At 29.9% G+C, this 21,307-nt stretch overlaps 6 pseudogenes; all 6 read right to left on the reverse strand.

The window, feature by feature from the left end:
• Nucleotides 1–1,977: 1,977 nt before the first annotated feature.
• Nucleotides 1,978–2,171, reverse strand: LOC112713757 (small nucleolar RNA U3; annotated as a pseudogene).
• A 2,021-nt stretch (nt 2,172–4,192) lies between these two features.
• Nucleotides 4,193–4,386, reverse strand: LOC112713751 (small nucleolar RNA U3; annotated as a pseudogene).
• Nucleotides 4,387–6,385: 1,999 nt separating this feature from the next.
• Nucleotides 6,386–6,579, reverse strand: LOC112713752 (small nucleolar RNA U3; annotated as a pseudogene).
• Nucleotides 6,580–8,563: 1,984 nt separating this feature from the next.
• Nucleotides 8,564–8,757, reverse strand: LOC112713754 (small nucleolar RNA U3; annotated as a pseudogene).
• A 1,989-nt stretch (nt 8,758–10,746) lies between these two features.
• Nucleotides 10,747–10,940, reverse strand: LOC112713750 (small nucleolar RNA U3; annotated as a pseudogene).
• Nucleotides 10,941–12,915: 1,975 nt separating this feature from the next.
• On the reverse strand, nt 12,916–13,109 carry LOC112713755 (small nucleolar RNA U3; annotated as a pseudogene).
• Nucleotides 13,110–21,307: the final 8,198 nt, after the last annotated feature.

Raw genomic sequence — 21,307 nt, forward strand, 5'->3', positions numbered from 1 at the left:
TCTAAATTTTTTATTTTCTATCGTTAGTAGTTAATCCCAAATTAAAAATATTATGTTGAATTGTTGAATAGTCCAAGTATAACCGAGTTAATTTAGTTTATTTGTTTATTAATATAATTGATTGAAAGCATAAATGATAAATAAGACAAGCAAATAATTAGAAAAATAGAATGTTAGTAACTACTTAAAATAGATAACAAAATAAGTTATAGGGTATTACTTTATTTAAATTATTAATAATTAAAAGAATAAAAGATCAGTAATTATTTTTAAAATATACATTAAATCTAGTTTTATGGTACTAATTTATTTGAGTTGTTAATAAAATTTTATAATTTCCAGATTTATATCTACTCAATTTATGTATTTTATTTTATTCTTCTTTAACAAAAAATTGAGACGTGCATTTTTAATTATTTATTTAGAAAGTATAGCGAAGTGAGTTATATCAATTAAAATTAATTATCGATAATTAATATCAATTAATTGATTGAATTAATTTGTAAAATGAATAAAGTATAATAAATATTGTGAAATTAGTTATAATAAATTAATAATTAATAAATAAAAAAATAAAAGGGACTTTTTTATTGCTTTTTAATGGCTAAACGTTTTTATAATTTCACTTTCTCTTTATTTCTTCCTTTCACATTTATTTCTTTTAATTTATTGAACTAAATCAATTATACTAATTATTTATATTAACTAATTAAGTACTTTTTAATGGGTTATTATATCTGTGTCTTTATATCATAGGATAAAAATATTATAAAAAATATTTTATAAAAATTGTTGAAAAATAAATATTTTTAAAATATGTCCTTAAGATACAAATTAACTGTAACACCCTAACATTTAGCACGTCATGATCGTACCAAAAGTAAGGAGTTACTAACCTGTTCTCCTTATTTACTATTTAATATTGAGCCTTTAGGTCGATATCGCGTTTCAGTTTATAAGAAAATACCAAAAAATTATTTGTAGTAATTCAAATCACACAATTATTAATAATAATAAATGCTATACAAATGAATTCAATATAAAACTCAAATACAATACCTATCCCTCTGGATAAAATAAAACTTAAAGCAATAAGGGCGAGGGAACTCTATAAAAATAATAGGAATCACAAGTAAATCTACTAGTCGTCAGCATCTTCTAACTGAATCTTCGAACCTGTGTTACTGAAAGGGTGGAAGATTTTGGGGTGAGAACAAACCACACGTTCTCAGTAGGGAGTGGGAATGCCGTAAAAGTAATGAATTTAATGCAAATAATTAACTTACTTAGTAAAACTATTTTGTTAACCCTTTGGAAATACTTTTATTTCTACTTTAGATAAATAATTACTTTTATTTAAATTTCTAAACTCAAAACAAATTTTAAATATAAAACTAGTCACATTTTCTGTCTCTCAGCCACATAGTTAATCCTCAGTCAAATGTCAACTCGTAATCACTTTAATATACTCACAAACAAATAGTGCAAGCAAGAGATTCGATTCAATGTACAAGCAAGTCACAACAAGACAAACAATACAATCACAAAGTAATAAAACAAGCAAGCGCAATCAAATGCAAATGTGCAAACAATATGATGCATGTCTATCCCTAACGCAGGCCATGAGCTCATGTGTCGGTTGCCTACCCGCTCCCGACATTACCCAGGCACAAGTCCCAGATATGGCTTTCCAGATGCATCAGTGTGCTTATGAGTTGTACGGCTAGGCCGCATCAGTGTGACTTTCCAAATCAATAAGCGTACATCTGAAAACAATTCTCAGTGTGTGGGCGTCCCCACTTTACATTTGGCACTAAGGCCCAAACAATGTCACATCTGCTCTCCTGTGGCAGATGCTTCATTAATTAATATATTCTTTTAATCTTTGTTCTCTGCTCTCCTGTGGCAGAGATTCCTTTTCTTAAAAAAAACAAACTCAAAACAACACTTAGAACAAAATCTCTCCTTAAAAGATTGGGTCTGTCAGAACACCGTGCGACCATCTCGACTACAAGGTAGCAGGGAGAACGATCCTCCACCGTTCAGATGGCATGCACCACGGAACTGTTAATCACGCTCTGATCGTACAGTCATAGTTCATCCACCAGACTTTGGTTCCTATCTCCTTAGAACTCGAGGATACAGATGTACGACCTTACTTGAACAGATGTATATATACATATAAGCTATGTTTCATTTCCTTTCTCTTTCTCTAAATGGCTTCGGCCACTTTCTTTTCCTTTTTTTTTAAAACGATGATGATGATGATATTATAACAACAACAACAACAACAACAACAACAACAACAATAACAACAACAACAACAACAACAACAACAACAACAACAACAACAACAACAACAACAACAATAATAATAATAATAATAATAATAATTAATTTAGACGGTAACTATCAATATAGTTTCTGATAGATAATTTAAAATAATAGAATAAGTCATAATTAAATTAAATTTTATTTTTAAATTCAAAGCTATTTTAAAAACTCGGGTGTTATATCCTACCCACCTTACAAAAATTTTCGCCCTCGAAAATTGATATAAGATGGAAAAGATTCATATCAACTCCATTTTCAAAAATATCGAAGAAAAGAAATAGAGAAGTGTGGCATGTTCAGTTTGCAAATGTGAAAGAAACCATATCTGATGAAAGAAGTTTGAAACAAAAAGCCTTACGGCAAACAACCAAGGAAGAGATTCACATTAACACAAATAAGGATTATACATTGAGACGGAGCTAACCCCTAAACTTGACTTCTAACGTTCACAAACCCCGTAATTTACGTTACTTATTACTTCTATTGCGTCTATGATAACCCGTTAGTACTCCAATATACATAAATCACTAGTATTAAGTTGGCCAGACTTATTACCATGAGGTATGCAATGGTAAGCTAACAGCATTAATCAACAGACAGTCATACATCTCAAAACTCAAACTCTTATCATTAGGACAAGTCCTATTGCATGACAGACACTCAGAGTATGCAGTGAAGCATAATCAGTCCATTCCCAAGGCTCTAATAGGAACGAACTGCTCTGATACCATAATGTAACACCCTAACCTTTAGCACGTCATGATCGTACCAAAAGTAAGGAGTTACTAACCTGTTCTCCTTATTTACTATTTAATATTGAGCCTTTAGGTCGATATCGCATTTCAGTTTATAAGAAAATACCAGAAAATTATTTGTAGTAATTCAAATCACACAATTATTAATAATAATAAATGCTATACAAATGAATTCAATATAAAACTCAAATACAATACCTACCCCTCTGGATAAAATAAAACTTAAAGCAACAAGGGCGAGGGAACTCTATAAAAATAACAGGAATCACAAGTAAATCTACTAGTCGTCTGCACCTTCTAACTGAATCATCGAACCTGTGTCAATGAAAGGGTGGAAGATTTTGGGGTGAGAACAAACCACACATTCTCAGTAGGGAATGGGAATGTCGTAAAAGTAATGAATTTAATGCAAATAATTAACTTACTTAGTAAAACTATTTTGTTAACCCTTTGGAAATACTTTTATTTCTACTTTAGATAAATAATTACTTTTCTTTAAATTTCTAAACTCAAAACAAATTTTAAATATAAAACTAGTCACATTTTCTGTCTCTCAGCCACATAGTTAATCCTCAGTCAAATGTCAACTCGTAATCACTTTAATATACTCACAAACAAATAGTGCAAGCAAGAGATTCGATTCAATGTACAAGCAACTCACAACAAGACAAACAATACAATCACAAAATAATAAAACAAGCAAGCGCAATCCAATGCAAATGTGCAAACAACATGATGCATGTCTATCCCTAACGCAGGCCATGAGCTCATGTGTCGGTTGCCTACCCGGGCACAAGTCCCAGATATGGCTTTCCAGATGCATCAGTGTGCTTATAAGTCGTACGGCTAGGCCGCATCAGTGTGACTTTCTAAATCAATAAGCGTATATCTGGAAAACAGTTCTCAGTGTGTGGGCGTCCCCACTTTACATTTGGCACTAAGGCCCAAACAATGTCACATCTGCTCTCCTGTGGCAGACGCTTCATTAATTAATGTATTCTTTTAATCTTTGTTCTCTGCTCTCCTGTGGCAGAGATTCCTTTTCTTAAAAAAAAAACAAACTCAAAACAACACTTAGAACAAAATCTCTCCTTAAAAGATTGGGTCTGTCAGAACACCGTGCGACCATCTCGACTACAAGGTAGCAGCGAGAACGATCCTCCACCGTTCAGCTGGCATGCACCACGGAACTGTTAATCACGCTCTGATCGCGCAGTCATAGTTCATCCACCAGACTTTGGTTCCTGTCTCCTTAGAACTCAAGGATACAGATGTACGACCTTACTTGAACAGATGTATATATACATATAAGCTATGTTTCATTTCCTTTCTTTTTCTCTAAATGGCTTCGGCCACTTTCTTTTCCTTTTTTTTTAAACGATGATGATGATGATGATGATGATAATAATAATAATAATAATAATAATAATAATAATAATAATAATAATAATAATAATAATAATAATAATAATAATAATAATAATTAATTTAGACAGTAACTATCAATATAGTTTCTGATAGATAATTTAAAATAATAGAATAAGTCATAATTAAATTAAATTTTATTTTTAAATTCAAAGCTATTTTAAAAACTCGGGTGTTATATCCTACCCACCTTACAAAAATTTTTGCCCTCGAAAATTGATATAAGGTGGAAAAGATTCATATCAACTCCATTTTCAAAAATATCGAAGAAAAGAAATAGAGACGTGTGGCATGTTCAGTCTGCAAATGTGAAAGAAACCATATCTGATGAAAGAAGTTTGAAACAAAAAGTCTTACGGCAAACAACCAAGGAAGAGATTCACATTAACACAAATAAGGATTATACGTTGAGACGGAGCTAACCCCTAAACTTAGCTTCTAATGTTCCCAAACCCCGTAATTTACGTTACTTATTACTTTTATTGTGTCTATGATAACCCGTTAGTACTCTCATATACATAAATCACTAGTATTAAGTTGGCCAGACTTATTACCATGAGGTATGCAATGGTAAGCTAACAGCATTAATCAACAGACAGTCATGCATCTCAAAACTCAAACTCTTATCATTAGGACAAGTCCTATTGCATGACAGACACTCAGAGTATGCAGTGAAGCATAATCAGTCCATTCCCAAGGCTCTAATAGGAACGAACTGCTCTGATACCATAATGTAACACCCTAACCTTTAGCACGTCATGATCGTACCAAAAGTAAGGAGTTACTAACCTGTTCTCCTTATTTACTATTTAATATTGAGCCTTTAGGTCGATATCGCGTTTCAGTTTATAAGAAATTACCATTAAATTATTTGTAGTAATTCAAATTACACAATTATTAATAATAATAAATGCTATACAAATGAATTCAATATAAAACTCAAATACAATACCTACCCCTCTGGATAAAATAAAACTTAAAGCAACAAGGGCGAGGAAACTCTATAAAAATAACAGGAATCACAAGTAAATCTACTAGTCGTCTGCATCTTCTAACTGAATCTTCGAACCTGTGTCACTGAAAGGGTGGAAGATTTTGGGGTGAGAACAAACCACACGTTCTCAGTAGGGAATGGGAATGCCGTAAAAGTAATGAATTTAATGCAAATAATTAACTTACTTAGTAAAACTATTTTGTTAACCCTTTGGAAATACTTTTATTTCTACTTTAGATAAATAATTACTTTTCTTTAAATTTCTAAACTCAAAACAATTTTTAAATATAAAACTAGTCACATTTTCTGTCTCTCAACCACATAGTTAATCCTCAGTCAAATGTCAACTCGTACTCACTTTAATATACTCACAAACAAATAGTGCAAGCAAGAGATTCGATTCAATGTACAAGCAAGTCACAACAAGACAAACAATACAATCACAAAGTAATAAAACAAGCAAGCACAATCAAATGCAAATGCGCAAACAACATGATGCATGTCTATCCCTAACGCAGGCCATGAGCTCATGTGTCGGTTGCCTACCTGCTCCCGACATTACCCGGGCACAGGTCCCAGATATGGCTTTCCAGATGCATCAGTGTGCTTATAAGTCGTACGGCTAGGCCGCATCAGTGTGACTTTCCAAATCAATAAGCGTACATCTGGAAAATAGTTCTCAGTGTGTGGGTGTCCCCACTTTACATTTGGCACTAAGGCCCAAACAACGTCACATCTGCTCTCCTGTGGCAGACGCTTTATTAATTAATATATTCTTTTAATCTTTGTTCTCTGTTCTCCTGTGGCAGAGATTCCTTTTCTTAAAAAAAACAAACTCAAAACAACACTTAGAACAAAATCTCTCCTTAAAAGATTGGGTCTGTCAGAACACAGTGCGACCATCTCGACTACAAGGTAGCAGCGAGAACGATCCTCTACCGTTCAGATGGCATGCACCACGGAACTGTTAATCACGCTCTGATCGCATAGTCATAGTTCATCCACCAGACTTTGGTTCCTGTCTCCTTAGAACTCAAGGATACAGACGTACGACCTTACTTGAACAGATGTATATATACATATAAGCTATGTTTCATTTCCTTTCTTTTTCTCTAAATGGCTTCGGCCACTTTCTTTTCCTTTTTTTTAAAAAGATGATAATGATGATATTATAATAATAACAATAATAATAATAATAATAATAATAATTACAATAATAATTATAATAATAATAATTAATAATTAATTTAGACGGTAACTATCAATATAGTTTCTGATAGATAATTTAAAATAATAGAATAAGTCATAATTAAATTAAATTTTATTTTTAAATTTAAAGCTATTTTAAAAATTCGGGTGTTATATCCTACCCACCTTACAAAAATTTTCGCCCTCGAAAATTGATATAAGATGGAAAATATTCATATCAACTCCATTTTCAAAAATATCGAAGAAAAGAAATAGAGAAGTGTGGCATGTTCAGTTTGCAAATGTGAAAGAAACCATATCTGATGAAAGAAGTTAGAAACAAAAAGTCTTACGGCAAACAACCAAGGAAGAGATTCACATTAACACAAATAAGGATTATACGTTGAGACGGAGCAAACCCCTAAACTTAACTTTTAACGTTCCCAAACCCCATAATTTATGTTACTTATTACTTCTATTGCGTCTATGATAACCCGTTAGTACTCTCATACACATAAATCACTAGTATTAAGTTGGCCAGACTTATTACCATGAGGTATGCAATGGTAAGCTAACAGCATTAATCAACAGACAGTCATGCATCTCAAAACTCAAACTCTTATCATTAGGACAAGTCCTATTGCATGACAGACACTCAGAGTATGCAGTGAAGCATAATTAGTCCATTCCCAAGGCTCTAATAGGAATGAACTGCTCTGATACCATAATGTAACACCCTAACCTTTAGCACGTCATGATCGTACCAAAAGTAAGGAGTTACTAACCTGTTCTCCTTATTTACTATTTAATATTGATCCTTTAGGTCGATATCGCGTTTCAGTTTATAAGAAATTACCATGAAATTATTTGTAGTAATTCAAATCACGCAATTATTAATAATAATAAATGCTATACAAATGAATTCAATATAAAACTCAAATACAATACCTACCCCTCTGGATAAAATAAAACTTAAAGCAACAAGGGCGAGGAAACTCTATAAAAATAACAGGAATCACAAGTAAATCTACTAGTCGTCTGCATCTTCTAACTGAATCTTCGAACCTGTGTCACTGAAAGGGTGGAAGATTTTGGGGTAAGAACAAACCACACGTTCTCAGTAGGGAATGGGAATGCCGTAAAAGTAATGAATTTAATGCAAATAATTAACTTACTTAGTAAAATTATTTTGGTAACCCTTTGGAAATACTTTTATTTCTACTTTAGATAAATAATTACTTTTCTTTAAATTTCTAAACTAAAAAAAAAATTTAAATATAAAACTAGTCACATTTTCTGTCTCTCAACCACATAGTTAATCCTCAGTCAAATGTCAACTCGTAATCACTTTAATATACTCACAAACAAATAGTGCAAGCAAGAGATTCGATTCAATGTACAAGCAAGTCACAACAAGACAAACAATACAATCACAAAGTAATAAAACAAGCAAGCACAATCAAATGCAAATGTGCAAACAACATGATGCATGTCTATCCCTAACGAAGGCCATGAGCTCATGTGTCGGTTGCCTACCCGCTCCCGACATTACCCGGGCACAGGTCCCAGATATGGCTTTCCAGATGTATCAATGTGCTTATAAGTCGTACGGCTAGGCCGCATCAGTGTGACTTTCCAAATCAATAAGCGTACATCTGGAAAATAGTTCTCAGTGTGTGGGTGTCCCCACTTTACATTTGGCACTAAGGCCCAAACAACGTCACATCTGCTCTCCTGTGCCAGACGCTTTATTAATTAATATATTCTTTTAATCTTTGTTCTCTGCTCTCCTATGGCAGAGATTCCTTTTTTTAAAAAAAACAAACTCAAAACAACACTTAGAACAAAATCTCTCCTTAAAAGATTGGGTCTGTCAAAACACAGTGCGACCATCTCGACTACAAGGTAGCAGCGAGAACGATCCTCTACCATTCAGATGGCATGCACCAAGGAACTGTTAATCACGCTCTGATCGCACAGTCATAGTTCATCCACCAGACTTTGGTTCCTGTCTCCTTAAAACTCAAGGATACAGACGTACGACCTTACTTGAACAGATGTATATATACATATAAGCTATGTTTCATTTCCTTTCTTTTTCTCTAAATGGCTTCGGCCACTTTCTTTTCCTTTTTTTTAAAAAGATGATAATGATGATATTATAATAATAATAATAATAATAATAATAATAATAATAATAATAATAATAATAATAATAATAATAATAATAATTAATAATTAATTTAGACGGTAACTATCAATATAGTTTCTGATAGATAATTTAAAATAATAGAACAAGTCATAATTAAATTAAATTTTATTTTTAAATTTAAAGCTATTTTAAAAATTCGGGTGTTATATCCTACCCACCTTACAAAAATTTTCGCCCTCGAAAATTGATATAAGATGGAAAATATTCATATCAACTCCATTTTCAAAAATATCGAAGAAAAGAAATAGAGAAGTGTGGCATGTTCAGTTTGTAAATGTGAAAGAAACCATATCTGATGAAAGAAGTTTGAAACAAAAAGTCTTACGGCAAACAACCAAGGAAGAGATTCACATTAACACAAATAAGGATTATACGTTAAGACGGAGCTAACCCCTAAACTTAACTTCTAACGTTCCCAAACCCCGTAATTTATGTTACTTATTACTTCTATTGCATCTATGATAACCCGTTAGTACTCTCATATACATAAAAAACTAGTATTAAGTTGGCCAGAATTATTACCATGAGGTATGCAATGGTAAGCTAACAGCATTAATCAACAGACAGTCATGCATCTCAAAACTCAAACTCTTATCATTAGGACAAGTCCTATTGCATGACAGACACTCAGAGTATGCAGTGAAGCATAATCAGTCCATTCCCAAGGCTCTAATAGGAACGAACTGCTCTGATACCATAATGAAACGCCCTAACCTTTATCACGTCATGATCGTACCAAAAGTAAGGAGTTACTAACCTGTTCTCCTTATTTACTATTTAATATTGAGCCTTTAGGTCGATATCGCGTTTCAGTTTATAAGAAATTACCAGAAAATTATTTGTAGTAATTCAAATCACACAATTATTAATAATAATAAATGCTATACAAATGAATTCAATATAAAACTCAAATACAATACCTATCCCTCTGGATAAAATAAAACTTAAAGCAACAAGGGCGAGGGAACTCTATAAAAATAACAGGAATCACAAGTAAATCTACTAGTGGTCTGCATCTTCTAACTGAATCTTCGAACCTGTGTCACTGAAAGGGTGGAAGATTTTGGGGTGAGAACAAACCACACGTTCTCAGTAGGGAATGGGAATGCCGTAAAAGTAATGAATTTAATGCAAATAATTAACTTACTTAGTAAAACTATTTTGTTAACCCTTTGGAAATACTTTTATTTCTACTTTAGATAAATAATTACTTTTCTTTAAATTTCTAAACTCAAAACAAATTTTAAATATAAAACTAGTCACATTTTCTGTCTCTCGGCCACATAGTTAATCCTCAGTCAAATGTCAACTCGTAATCACTTTAATATACTCACAAACAAATAGTGCAAGCAAGAGATTCGATTCAATGTACAAGCAAGTCACAACAAGACAAACAATACAATCACAAAGTAATTAAACAAGCAAGCGCAATCAAATGCAAATGTGCAAACAACATGATGCATGTCTATCCCTAACGCAGCCATGAGCTCATGTGTCAGTTGCCTACCCGCTCCCGACATTACACGGGCACAAGTCCCAGATATGGCTTTCCAGATGCATCAGTGTGCTTATAAGTCATACGGCTAGGCTGCATCAGTGTGACTTTCCAAATCAATAAGCGTACATCTGGAAAACAATTCTCAGTGTGTGGGCGTCCCCACTTTACATTTGGCACTAAGGCCCAAACAATGTCACATCTGCTCTCCTGTGGCAGACGCTTCATTAATTAATATATTTTTTTAATCTTTGTTCTCTGCTCTCCTGTGGCAGAGATTCCTTTTCTTAAAAAAAACAAACTCAAAACAACACTTAGAACAAAATCTCTCCTTAAAAGATTGGGTCTGTCAGAACACCGTGCGACCATCTCGACTACAAGGTAGCAGCGAGAACGATCCTCCACCGTTCAGATGGCATGCACCACAGAACTGTTAATCACGCTCTGATCGCACAGTCATAGTTCATCCCCCAGACTTTGGTTCCTGTCTCCTTAGAACTCAAGGATACAGATGTACGACCTTACTTGAACAGATGTATATATACATATAAGCTATGTTTCATTTCCTTTCTTTTTCTCTAAATGGCTTCGGCCACTTTCTTTTCCTTTTTTTTTTAAACGATGACGATGATGATATTATAATAATAATAATAATAATAATAATAATAATAATAATAATAATAATAATAAAATAAAAATTAATTTAGACGGTAACTATCAATATAGTTTCTGAAAGATAATTTAAAATAATAGAATAAGTCATAATTAAATTAAATTTTATTTTTAAATTCGAAGCTATTTTAAAAACTCGGGTGTTATATCCTACCCACCTTACAAAAATTTTTGCCATCGAAAATTGATATAAGATGGAAAAGATTCATATCAACTCCATTTTCAAAAATATCGAAGAAAAGAAATAGAGAAGTGTGGCATGTTCAGTTTGCAAATGTGAAGGAAATAATGTCTAATGAAAGAAGTTTGAAACAAAAAGTCTTACGGCAAACAACCAAGGAAGAGATTCAGATTAACACAAATAAGGATTATACGTTGAGACGGAGCTAACCCCTAAACTTAACTTCTAACGTTCCCAAACCCCGTAATTTACGTTACTTATTACTTCTATTGCGTCTATGATAACCCGTTAGTACTCTCATATACATAAATCACTAGTATTAAGTTGGCCAGACTTATTACCATGAGGTATGCAATGGTAAGCTAACAGCATTAATCAACAGACAGTCATGCATCTCAAAACTCAAACTATTATCATTAGGACAAGTCCTATTGCATGACATACACTCAGAGTATGCAGTGAAGCATAATCAGTCCATTCCCAAGGCTCTAATAGGAACGAACTGCTCTGATACCATCATGTAACACCCTAACCTTTATCACGTCATGATCGTACCAAAAGTAAGGAGTTACTAACCTGTTCTCCTTATTTACTATTTAATATTGAGCCTTTAGGTCGATATCGCGTTTCAGTTTATAAGAAATTACCAGAAAATTATTTGTAGTAATTCAAATCACACAATTATTAATAATAATAAATGCTATACAAATGAATTCAATATAAAACTCAAATACAATACCTATCCCTCTGGATAAAATAAAACTTAAAGCAACAAGGGCGAGGGAACTATATAAAAATAACAGGAATCACAAGTAAATCGACTAGTCGTCTGCATCTTCTAACTGAATCTTCGAACCTGTGTCACTAAAAGGGTGGAAGATTTTGGGGTGAGAACAAACCACACGTTCTCAGTAGGGAATGGGAATGTCGTAAAAGTAATGAATTTAATGCAAATAATTAACTTACTTAGTAAAACTATTTTGTTAACCCTTTGGAAATACTTTTATTTCTACTTTAGATAAATAATTACTTTTCTTTAAATTTCTAAACTCAAAACAAATTTTAAATATAAAACTAGTCACATTTTTTGTCTCTCGGCCACATAGTTAATCCTCAGTCAAATGTCAACTCGTAATCACTTTAATATACTCACAAACAAATAGTGCAAGCAAGAGATTCGATTCAATGTACAAGCAAGTCACAACAAGACAAACAATACAATCACAAAGTAATTAAACAAGCAAGCGCAATCAAATGCAAATGTGCAAACAACATGATGCATGTCTATCCCTAACGCAGCCATGAGCTCATGTGTCGGTTGCCTACCCGCTCCCGACATTACCCGGGCACAAGTCCCAGATATGGCTTTATAGATGCATCAGTGTGCTTATAAGTCGTACGACTAGGCCGCATCAGTGTGACTTTCCAAATCAATAAGCGTACATCTGGAAAATAGTTCTCAGTGTGTGGGCGTCCCCACTTTACATTTGGCACTAAGGCCCAAACAATGTCACATCTGCTCTCCTGTGCTAAACGCTTCATTAATTAATATATTCTTTTAATCTTTGTTCTCTGCTCTCCTGTGGCAGAGATTACTTTTCTTAAAAAAAAAACAAACTCAAAACAACACTTAGAACAAAATCTCTCTTTAAAAGATTGGGTCTGTCAGAACACCGTGCGACCATCTCGACTACAAGGTAGTAGCGGGAACGATCCTCCACCGTTCATATGGCATGCACCACGGAACTGTTAATCACGCTCTGATCGCAAAGTCATAGTTCATCCACCAGACTTTGGTTCCTGTCTCCTTAGAACTCAAGGATATAGATGTACGACCTTACTTGAACAGATGTATATATACATATAAGCTGTGTTTCATTTCCTTTCTTTTTCTCTAAATGGCTTCGGCCACTTTCTTTTCCTTTTTTTTAAACGATGATGATGATGATATAATAATAATAATTATAATAATAATAATAATAATAATAAAAATTAATTTAGACGGTAACTATCAATATAGTTTCTGATAGATAATTTAAAATAATAGAATAAGTCATAATTAAATTAAATTTTATTTTGAAATTCAAAGCTATTTTAAAAACTCGGGTGTTATATCCTACCCACCTTACAAAAATTTTCGCCCTCAAAAATTGATATAAGACGGAAAAGATTCATATCAACTCCATTTTCAAAAATATCGAAGAAAAGAAATAGAGAAGTGTGGCATGTTCAGTTTGCAAATGTGAAGGAAACCATATCTGATGAAAGAAGTTTGAAACAAAAAGTCTTACGGCAAACCACCAAGGAAGAGATTCACATTAACACAAATAAGGATTATACGTTGAGACGGAGCTAACCCCTAAACTTAACTTCTAACGTTCCCAAACCCCGTAATTTACGTTACTTATAACTTCTATTGCGTCTATGATAACCCGTTAGTACTCTCATATACATAAATCACTAGTATTAAGTTGGCCAGACTTATTACCATGAGGTATGCAATGGTAAGCTAACAGCATTAATCAACAGACAGTCATGCATCTCAAAACTCAAACTCTTATCATTAGGACAAGTCCTATTGCATGACAGACACTCAGAGTATGCAGTGAAGCATAATCAGTCCATTCCCAAGACTCTAATAGGAACAAACTGCTCTGATACCATAATGTAACACCCTAACCTTTAGCACGTCATGATTGTACCAAAAGTAAGGAGTTACTATCCTGTTTTCCTTATTTACTATTTAATATTGAGCCTTTAGGTCGATATCGCGTTTCAGTTTATAAGAAAATACCAGAAAATTATTTGTAGTAATTCAAATCACACAATTATTAATAATAATAAATGCTATACAAATGAATTCAATATAAAACTCAAATACAATACCTATCCCTCTGGATAAAATAAACTTAAATCAACAAGGGCGAGGGAACTCTATAAAAATAACAGGAATCACAAGTAAATCTACTAGTGGTCTGCATCTTCTAACTGAATCTTCGAACCTGTGTCACTGAAAGGGTGGAAGATTTTGGGATGAGAACAAACCACACGTTCTCAGTAGGGTGTGGGAATGCCGTCAAAGTAATGAATTTAATACAAATAATTAACTTACTTAGTAAAACTATTTTGTTAACCCTTTGGAAATAATTTTATTTCTACTTTAGATAAATAATTACTTTTCTTTAAATTTCTAAACTCAAAACAAATTTTAAATATAAAACTAGTCACATTTTCTGTCTCTCAGCCACATAGTTAATCCTCAATCAAATGTCAACTCGTAATCACTTTAATATACTCACAAACAAATAGTGCAAGCAAGAGATTCGATTCAATGTACAAGCAAGTCACAACAAGACAAACAATACAATCACAAAGTAATAAAACAAGCAAGCGCAATCAAATGCAAATGTGCAAACAACATGATGCATGTCTATCCCTAACGCAGGCCATGAGCTCATGTGTCGGTTGCCTACCCGCTCCCGACATTACCCGGGCACAAGTCCCAGATATGGCTTTCCAGATGCATCAGTGTGCTTATAAGTCGTACGGCTAGACTGCATCAGTGTGACTTTCCATATCAATAAGCGTACATCTGGAAAATAGTTCTCAGTGTGTGGGCATCCCCACTTTACATTTGGCACTAAGGCCCAAACAATGTCACATCTGCTCTCCTGTGGTAGACGCTTCATTAATTAATATATTTTTTTAATCTTTGTTCTCTACTCTCCTGTGGCAGAGATTCCTTTTCTTAAAAAAACAAACTCAAAACAACACTTAGAACAAAATCTTTCCTTACAAAATTGGATTTAAAACATTATGTTTTTTTAATAAATCTAGTTTAAAAATAGAATACATCTTTTCTCAACTAAATAAATAACTTAATTTTCCAAAACCAAATCTTTTAAAATAACTTTTCAAATAAAACCTCAGATTTTTATAAAATTTCGGCAGCACTTCCCCTAAAACTCGGGGTTAGCCACCCTTTTTCGGGTCTCAACTGAACCCTTTTCAACCTCTTTCAATCAGGAAATTTAATACATACTCATCAAATTCAGTCACTTCAAACAATCATAAATTATTTACAAATACCCACTAGACTTCCATGGCATTTATAGCTTAAAAACAGTTAATTTCAAAATAAAATCTCCTACCTCCGTACGAAATCAAAACAGCAGAAGCTCCGGAGAAGCTTTCTGATCGAGCTGCTGAAGGAGAAAGCGTTAGAAATCGTCTGTGCTTCCTAGAACTCCAGTTAGCCGAACTCAAGGGACAGGAGAGTTACGTCACCGTCGACTTCCACCGAACAAAAATAACACCAACATGTAGAGAAGAAAGATACAAACACTTTTATCGGATTAAATTTTTTATTGAAATTACAAATCTCAAGAAATCGAAACCGAAAGATGAAAGATCAAAGGGAGTCATGGTTTCCTCTCTCACCCACGGTCTCTCTCTCGGCCTTTCTTTCTTCTCCCTGTCCGTGGCAATAATGAATTAATGAAAGGAGATAGGTAGATATTTTGATTAGTGAGGATGGTGAGTTGTCATTGTTATATGTGTAGATGTATGCATATGAGCCACGTTTCAATCTCTTTTCTTTGTTTCCCTTAAAGGCTCACGGTTATATATATATGGAACTATGGTAATGAATATAATAAATGATGATTTGGTGGCTATATATATATATATATATATATATATATATATATATATAAAAGCTATGTTTCATTTCCTTTCTTTTTCTCTAAATGGCTTCGGCCACTTTCTTTTCCTTTTTTTTTAAACGATGATGATGATATAATAATAATAATAATAATAATAATAATAATAATAATAATAATAATAAAAATTAATTTAGACGGTAACTATCAATATAGTTTCTGATAGATAATTTAAAATAATAGAATAAGTCATAATTAAATTAAATTTTATTTTTAAATTTAAAGTTATTTTAAAAACTCGAGTGTTATATTAACTAAATTATTTTTTAATTTAATGTGTTTGATTCATTCAATTGTATTAATTATAACTAATCAATTATGTAATTTGATTTGATTAGAATAAATATTTCATCATTTAATATTTTATTTGATTCATTAAATTACATTAATCATAACTTCAAATATTTAATTTAATTAGAGTAAATATCAAATTATTTTAAATTTTGTTTGATTCATTAAATCAAATTAATTATAACTAATTTATTATTTAATTTGACTGAGATAAATATTAAATTATTTAATAAATAATATATAAAACAATAAAATAAATAAACTCAATTAATTCAATTTATTATCTTATTATTTTATATACCCTTTTCTCTTTCTATTTTGTACTTCAGGTAAAATATTTTTAATTTTTAATTTTTGTTTTATATTAATTTTTTTATTTATTTTAATTAATAATTCTTAAGGGTATTATTATTTTATTAAAGATAACTTAAATTTTTTTGTAATATTTTTATAAAAGTTGATTAATAGGTTCTTCTTTAAAATATTTTTTTGAAATTTTTTTAATAAGATCATATTTTGATTTTTTTCTTTCATCCTTTGTATTAATTAATTATATTAATCTTCTATTACAATACATTTTTTATCTACTTCACACATTATCTTTTCTATCTTCTTTTACTTTTTTTAATTGCTGTTTTTACATTATTTTTAATTGTTTATTTTACTTTTACTTCTCATATATAGATTTATTGTAATTAATCACATGTTCTTTTTGAGTTTAAGTAATTTTTTAGGTTATATTTTACCATTGATGCGTTTATTTTGTTTAGTGTGTTTTTTTAGTATGTGTTTAATATAATAACCTGTAAATATCTATTCTATTATATAAAAATTAAATTTCTGCACTTAATGATACTGCTGTCGTGGCATGTTTCTAATGGTGTTTTTTGATTTATTTTTTTTAACTCATTAAATTTAATTTATTATAATAAATTAATTATATCAACTAATTGATTTGGTTAATTATTTAAATATCATACAATTTATTATAATTTCTATCAATCAATTAATTGTAATTCGAATTAAATGATTATTTTGTTACGAAATTATTATTTCTTAATCTATTTATGGGTAATACATATATTAATTATAATCGCAAATTAAGCTATTTTACATTAAATGACTTATACAATGGTCATCTCATTTATTATCATAAATGCTGAATTAAATAAGTCATTATTACTTTTGATTTAGAATTAAATAAGAATAAAACCAGGGATACTATTTTATTTGACCTTTAGGGTTTAATGGGTGTCACACTCAGTGACTTCCGAATTTTGGTCTCCAACGCGTCAAAGCCACATTTGTAACTCTTTTTCCATAAAAGAAATCGCGATTCAACTCTATCAGGGATACGGAAGGTTTTCAAAGAATAAGGGAATAGTCTGAATTTGTACAAATTTTAAATGTTCAAACTTACAATGTTATTTCAGTTGGTTGTCGTTATGAGAATGACTCTAATCTATACATGTCTAAGGACTAGAATAGATTAAATATTATATAAGTAATTTATTTCTAATATTGGTATTTGATTAAATTAGTTTTAGAGAAATTTAAATTGTTGACTCATTTATATATTACAACTATTCCTTTTGAATATATTATTTTTATATTTTTTAATATAAATTTTTTTCTGATAAGATTAGTTTATTTTCTTTTTTGGATATATGTGTCATCTTTTTTTTCTCATTTTATATTTTATAATAGTAATGTAATTATTAAAAAAATGTATTTAAAAAATATTAAAATATCATTATTTAAAAAAAGGAAAGACACATTAAAAAAAGGAAAACAAAAAATTAAAATACCACTATTAGAAAAAAAACCTGTTAATATGCGTATGAATGGGTCGAGATTGAGGAATATATATAGATATAAAAAATAAAAAATTATTGCACGATTGTAGAATAAAAAATAATCATATATATAAAACGAAATAATTATAATAAAAAAATAATTAATATACGTGATTTAAATATTTTTAATAACCGGCCACATGAAATTTAATAAAATATAATTTATATATTTTTTTATTTTTGTATATGTATATATATTAAGAAAACTACCGTAATATATATATATATATATATAATTATTTAACAAAATTAATATATACGTATATATATAAAAAAATATTATAATTTCTAGAAATTACATATGAATTCTTTTTTTAAATAAATTTATTCTAATTATATTATAATTAGCTCATGAATAATGTATGCTTATATTAATGTAAGAAAATATTTTTATTATAATTATATTAAATCAATATTTAATGCGTTATTAAACTACTTATTAATCATCGATATTTTTAATCATTCTAATTATATCAATTGACGTAGTTCTAATTCTTATTCAAGTCCAATAATTTTATTAGGAGATAGTTGATGCACATATTAATAGTGATCTATTTAATTTGATATCAATTAGTGGATAATAATAATAATAACAACAACAACAACAACAACAACAACAACAACAACAACAACAACAACAACAACAATAAGGTCTACACGTACATGCATTATATTTTAAAAAGATAAAATATATTTTAAAAAATTAGGGTATTAATAATCAATTGTAATTAATATCAATATCAATAATTAATTCTTATAATTATTTTTTGCACTACTAAAGGCTACGTATAGTATTTTTTTTTTTTGGAGAATAAAAAAGGTTGTCATTCATAACATTTTCATAAAGTTATATCATATGAATACAAAATTAATTAGATAACAAATTGAATTTTATTTAATATGTTTTATTTTCTACTCATATTTTTTATTAATTATTTTACTTTTTATATTTACAGTAAATATTGAATGTAAAAAAGAAAAAAATATTGAATGTTATCTATTTTATTTATTTAGAGTTATAATTAAATTTGATATAATTATAACAAGTATCTAGAATTAATAATAACATGATAGTATAATTTTAAGTTATATAATATAATAAAAAAATGTAGCAATTTATGTATGCTTCCTATATAGCAATAATATTATATATATTTATATATCTCCTCTTTTAGCTCTTTCCTAAAAATATTAGCATATAATTAATATCGATAACATATATATTGAGTAAGTATCTCTATTGAATCAATCATAAAGATTAATAAAATATAATGGCATAAATTTCACCTAATTGTAGCAACTATATCTCTATTGAAAATATTTGCTAATTATTACCCTGTATCATTAGTGTATACTTTTTTCAGTTTTTGCGTTTATTCTGTAGAAGCAAATTAAGTCAAAAGGGGATGCTATATTATGTTTTTAAATAAAAAGCCTAATGGATATAAAAAAAACAAAGTGCACAACTAGGGCATATCATTTTATATAAAGTAGTGGAGAATTTTGGGACAAAAAATAAATCCGCTTGGTTTTCGACTTGGTACAACTCAAAGTCATGATTCTCTTTGGTTTGCACAACCAATCAATTATTCAGAGAATCTACAAGAAGATAAAATATATTTACAACATTTGATCTGTAATAGTAATGATACTAATTTAAATTAGGTATTTTGTATATATATATATATATATATATATATATATATATATATATATATAAGGATTAATAATGAATTGTTACAATTATTTATCATCTATAACTTCTTTTATTTATTATTTTTCATACCTAAAGGATACTAACTACGATTCTATCAATAGTATTACCTATTGTAGATTATATAATGATAAAGTTTAAAAAATAAAAGCAAGAATTATAAGGTTATGGAAAGTCCCATCTAAATTTGACAAGAACAAGACGACTTACATAGAAATGGTTCTCATAGATGATAATGTAAGTTGATTATTTTCCATGATTTTTTCAAGTGATGCTAGGTCTATTTTACAAATATTTTTTGTTTATATTTTAAGTTTATTTGATAATTAAACTCTTGCACGAATCAAAGATAGTGCGATTTTATATATTTATAAGTGCGTGCTAATAGCCTTTATATTTAATTTGTTTTATAGTGTGATAATAGTCAATATATTTGTTGGTGGATTTCACTATTATTATATTATTTATGATCACATTCAGTATATATGTCTGATTTATTGAAGGAAGTAGATTATTAAAACCGATTAATAACTATTTTAGAGTCAATCTAATTAACACTAGATAAAAAAAACAAACAATACATAACATATTGCTTTTTTATTAATCAAATTATTATAATTTAAATTAATTTTAAAAAAATAATTTAAAATTATAATTTCAATATTATCACATGCATGGCACGGGTAATTACACTTGTTAAAATCTAAAAGAAAATCTTTAGTCTTTATGAAAGTAACACTAGTTTCTATTATTCTTATTATTCAATTTTTTTCAAATTTTTATAAAAATTTTAGTAGAACTTTCCTAAAATTTCGATTTCTCCACGGCTTTAAAGATTCCATCCAAACCAAAATATCTCTCAACTCTTATCAACTGTTTCAAACCCAAACAATTTCTCAATATAAATATTCTTGGTTTGTTATTTTTAATTGTCTTTTAAGTTATTAAATTTTCACACATTAAGACATAAACAACTTGTCTAAATCCTAATCCACCCACCAAGTGACTTCAAGCATTGGACTAATTAATTTTATTATTAGAGCTATTAATCCATTTTTAATCCGTTATCAATTTTATTCAATTACAAAAAATAATAATAAATTATAAAATTTTAATTAATCAAATTTCAATAGAGATAATCAAGGCATAAAACGCTCGTTAACTCAAATGCACATATTTTCTAAACTTTGAAAGCATTTCGAATTTGTAACTACCTCAATTAGTTGAAACCCATAGAAATTGAAAATACAATAAACCCAATTGTGACAGTAACAATAGCAACTCCAATCACTTTTGCAGCAGTAACTCCTTCGGAGCAGCAACAATCATAGCTTCCAATTGCAAGACCCAGAACCTTTGAAAAATCTTATTATGGTCAAGTCTCAATCATATAGTTATTTATAGCCTTAAATTCAGAGATTATTTTATTAAGGATAATTAAGGCAAGTTTTGATTTATTGAACTTGAGA

Source organism: Arachis hypogaea, chromosome 9 (assembly GCF_003086295.3).
Source record: "Arachis hypogaea cultivar Tifrunner chromosome 9, arahy.Tifrunner.gnm2.J5K5, whole genome shotgun sequence".
In the NCBI taxonomy this organism is placed as follows: Eukaryota; Viridiplantae; Streptophyta; class Magnoliopsida; order Fabales; family Fabaceae; genus Arachis; species Arachis hypogaea.